At 32.0% G+C, this 4,696-nt stretch overlaps 1 non-coding gene across 1 annotated transcript; it reads left to right on the forward strand.

The window, feature by feature from the left end:
* Positions 1-3,822: 3,822 nt before the first annotated feature.
* Positions 3,823-3,896, forward strand: TRNAR-ACG (transfer RNA arginine (anticodon ACG)). The gene has a single exon. It is a non-coding gene; the product is annotated as a tRNA-Arg (tRNA).
* Positions 3,897-4,696: the final 800 nt, after the last annotated feature.

Genomic DNA, 4,696 nt, shown 5'->3' on the forward strand with positions numbered 1-4,696 from the left:
TTTTTCGTTCTAGAATCCTCAAAAACAGGTACAACAGAGATTCCTGAAAATTGGAAAAATGTTTGGACATATTCCCTAGGTCTTGACTATTACTATAATCCTGAATGGACGTTTAGAACAGGTCTATCTTACGACCCAACCCCAATCAAAAGCTCTAGATATCGCACTGCTAGAATCCCCGATTCAAACAGAACTTGGGCAAGCATTGGCGCTTCATATAAATATAAAAATATGACCTTTGACGCAGGCTATTCTCACCTCTTTATGAAAACCGCAAAAATCCACAATGCCGACGATTACACAACCCTAAACACCAAAGCCTCAAGCTATAGCAATATGTATTCTGTTCAAATGCAATATGACTTTTAGTAGCTAATCATAAAAATAAGCTTAGGTATAAATATGTCGCCTGTCGACTGTCGACAGGCGACATATTTTATTATTAATTTATAAATTCTTCCAAACCATATCTAAAAGATTAACCCTAGTTAAAAGCTTTATCTTCTGATTTCTTCTATTGTCTGCCTCATCTTTTTCATCTTGAGGTTCTTCGTCATCAGGCTCGTCGTCATCATCATTTTGCTGTTCTTGTTTCTTAGGCTTTTTAGGAACTCTTTCCTCTTTCCTAATATCCTCATCATCTTCTGGGTCATAAGGCTCAGCAGTGCAACGACAACCATAATCCTCCCCTGGCTCTCCTGCTTCTGGCGGATTATCCCAAGAAAAAACCTGCCCATCTAATGATTCATGCGAACTTCGAACTTTCCCATCTCCAACCGTCTTCCAAACATAATAATTCTCAGGATTTCTCCTCCTATCCTCCATCTCATCAAAATCCTCTTCATTCTCATTAGGATATAGATCCTCAAAAGCCTTCCGAACCTTCCTCTGCGTCTTCTCATAATTTGGATTATATTTATTTGTATAAGCATCCGTTTTCATTATATCCCGAATCTCATCCTCATTCATCGGAATCGGTGTTTGCTTGAAACTACTATTATCTTTAGTTGGAAGTTTAGTCATCTGAGATTCTTTTCCTAAATATTTTCTAGTTAGGTCTATATTCCTATTTGCTTGATTTAAATTCTCTCTCTTTTCATTTGTGACTATAGTTTTTTCAACAACTTCTTTAACAATTTTCGCTGTTTCTACAATGTCTTTTGCGGTATTATAATTGTTTGGAGTTTCATATTTTGCATAGCTATATGCAGAACTCAATTTGGTAGGAGTGCCTTTTTCATTAATAGTTCTATCTTTATCGATAGTTGATAATATCTCTTGATTAAAATCCGCACAGTTATTAGTAACGGCATTATATGTAAGAGTTTTATCAATTTCAGCTCTTTTATCTTGTTCTTTTATTTTATCCTCAACCCTTTTAGCTTGCTTATCATCTAAATATATTCTTTTGGATCATTAATACTTTTTCCATGAGAATCAAATTCTCCCTTTTCATATATTGTTTTACCTTTCCATATAGATGAGGTACTAAGTCCTCTAATAGATTTATCACCATTTGCACCTACATATTTATATCTTATATGACCTATCCCTCTTTCATCATTTTTTATATAATATTGATAATAAGGTTGATTTTCTTCATTATTACTCATTTGTTTTTTTCCTTTTTAAAATGATAAAAGCTACTGACTAGCAGTAGCTTTTGGTTCAATTGTTATTGTTATATTTATAAAAGACTGTATATTTTTAATGTAATTATTAATAAGGTTATATTTACAAATAAAATTTTCCAGCGCATATAACCATTATTTATTTTCTTTAATTTTAGTCTATCAAAAAATGTAGCTAGATAGCCTAATATTATAATTGATAAACATAAAAAACCTATACAGCCTTCCTCTCCTCCATTTGTGGATATAAATTTATTATATCCATCAACACTTAAGTAGAATATTGATTTTATTAATTCAAAAATAAACTTGAAAATATTTATATCTTCTCGTAAGAAATCAATTATAGAAACTATAAGACAAGAAACTGGAATTCCTACGAATATCAGCCAAAGTCCCGATTTACCAACTTCTATAAAAGTAGTCTTAAAATCATATTTAAATAAATTAATTAGATAAAAGTATATACTTTTAATTATTATAAATAGAATAATTACAGGGGTTAAATATATCCAAGTCATTATTATTAAATATAATCCTTGTCCCGCAGCACCTGAAGGAAAAAGCAGAAAAAACAACATCCCAATATTTAGTGCAAGCCAAATTATTTCATAGAAATACCTTCTTATCTTTCTAAAGGTTGTATTATACTCTTTTTCTTTTATCATTTTTAATTTCCATAATTTTTATATTTATTGAATCTTAGTCAACTTATTAGTTTATATCAAGCAAAAAAGCCTAGGAGTTGATTCCTAAGCTTTTTTCTTATCACAAGATAGATTTCTCCCTTGTGATGTGTATCATATATTCTAAAAGTTGTAATTTGTCAAGAAATATCTAGGATATTTTTCCTATCTATTCTTTTACTTGATATAAATATGAACTTCTGAAGATTGTGCGTCTATGCTAGATTTTGCAGATAGAGAAACATTGGCAGGGTTTACGCCAGCTTTTACAACATCCTCAAAAACTTTAGTTGCATATTCTCTAGACTTTGTTCTATCAACCATAGAAGAGGTTGGGGAAGCAACTGCTACAACATCAAACAACATATCAGGTTTTGCCTTAAGCGCTCCTGAAATGGCTCTGTTTAGACCATCTTTATAGTCAACATTTGCTTTGTTGAACTTCACAACAAACAAAGGACGGCTTGAAAAACCACCTTCACCAGCCATTGTCACTTTAGGAGCAGAATCTTCCACCAAAAGGTTTGATGAAGCAACAGGAGTCACTGGAGTCGCACTAAGAGAACCACTATTCATTGGAACAAAAGCGGTGGTGAATGAACCTCTGCTTGCTGGCTCATAAAGATCTTTGATTGTTTGATTAGCACTATTTGAATATTGAGAAATATTATTATAGTCATTAGCAACTTCATTTAGCATATTATTAAGAGCAAGATTTGTTTGCTCAGCATTAGCTTGCAAAGCCTTAAGCTGTGCATGGTCATCATCAACAGCACCAGACACAAAGAAAGCAGACTTAATTGAGTTCATAACATAGGTATTTTTTCACAATATCAGAAGAAATTCTTGTAGAAAGCTGATTTAGCAAAACATTATATCCACCAAGCTCTTGTGCATTATTTTGTGCATTTTGCAAAGCACTAATCACAATTGGGTTTCCAGGGGTTGTGCCTGATTTTAGTTTGTTTTCTACAGTTTTGATAGATTCGTTATATTGAGATGAGTTTATCTTAATGTCACTTCTAACCTTTTGCAAATCCGTATTGTGTTTTACAATAGAATCTTGCAATGAAGATAACTCTGACCTAAAAGAGCTAACTTTTTGCCCAACAAAAGTTCCGCTGTCTTTGCCCTGAGCAATAGAAACCTTGCTAAAAACATTGTTTCCAAGATGTGGCAAAGCAGAGTCACCATTTTGACTAGCTGTTCTAGTAGATGTCGCTTCATTATTATTTGTAGCGCAAGCATTTAATAGAACTGCACCTAAAACAATTAATGATATATTGATAAATAGCTTCTTCATTTATAAAAACCTTTTTAAAAATTTTGTTTGGTATATAATATCCATTATCCTAGTTGTAGCGATTATTTTCATAAAATACAAGAGACAATTGAGTTTTTTATATAATTATCATAATTATATAGCATAATATTTTAGAAATTATTAAATTTTGCTTGCAAATGTAAATAAAAAAGGTTATTTAAGCAGAGTATTAAAAAACTAAGCACCCTTAGCTCAACTGGATAGAGCACCTGACTACGGATCAGGAGGTTAGGAGTTCAAACCTCTTAGGGTGTGCCATATTACAAACAAAGACCTCCATAGCGGAGGTCTTTGTGCTTTATAAAATTTTATATTAGGAGACTATTTATGAATATGCTAATTATATCAGGAGTTATAGTGCTTGCTTGTGTTTTCAACTATAATAAAGCCTTAAAAGTCATTGATGTTATTTTGATTTTTGTTAGGACTCTTAAAAATGAGAAATATTTGAGTGATAAAAAAGCAACAGAGAAATTGTCCTATAACCAAAGTCGAGCAATGTCTGTGGGCTTGATTAATGGCGAACAAACAAGTTTTTATGTTGATAGTTTAAATAGTGCTCGTTTTAATATTGTGGTAAGAGATTTGCTCATAAATTATTATGGCATATATTCAGAAAAAACTTTGCTTGAAGTTGTTGAAACTTTTCTAAAAGACGGACACCGATCTTTTTACAATCAAATTTTGGATTATGTGGTGAATAATAATGAAAAAGAATTTCAAGAAAACCTTTTATCAAAACTTGATAATGAAAAAGCAGAAGATTTTCAATATTATTACGAAAATCTTTCAAGCTCTGTTGAAATTTTGACTAGAGATAAATTCATTTCAAACATAAAAGACCTAAAAAACATTGATATAACCGCTTGGGATATGGGCAGAATGGTCAATGTTGTAAGAAGTGCTTTGGTTTGTGGTTATATAACAGAAGAACAAACTTGGGACTATATAAACCAAGCCTATGAAAAATCTGCACAAACTTATAAAGATTGGAACGAGTTCGCAACAGCCTATGTCGTCGGTCGCGCAATGTGGAGCGGTCCTGAAGATGAATT

This window comes from Hesperophylax consimilis, unplaced genomic scaffold (genome assembly GCF_061612785.1).
Source record: "Hesperophylax consimilis isolate HC1 unplaced genomic scaffold, BYU_Hcon_1.0 scaffold_274, whole genome shotgun sequence".
Taxonomy (NCBI): Eukaryota; Metazoa; Arthropoda; class Insecta; order Trichoptera; family Limnephilidae; genus Hesperophylax; species Hesperophylax consimilis.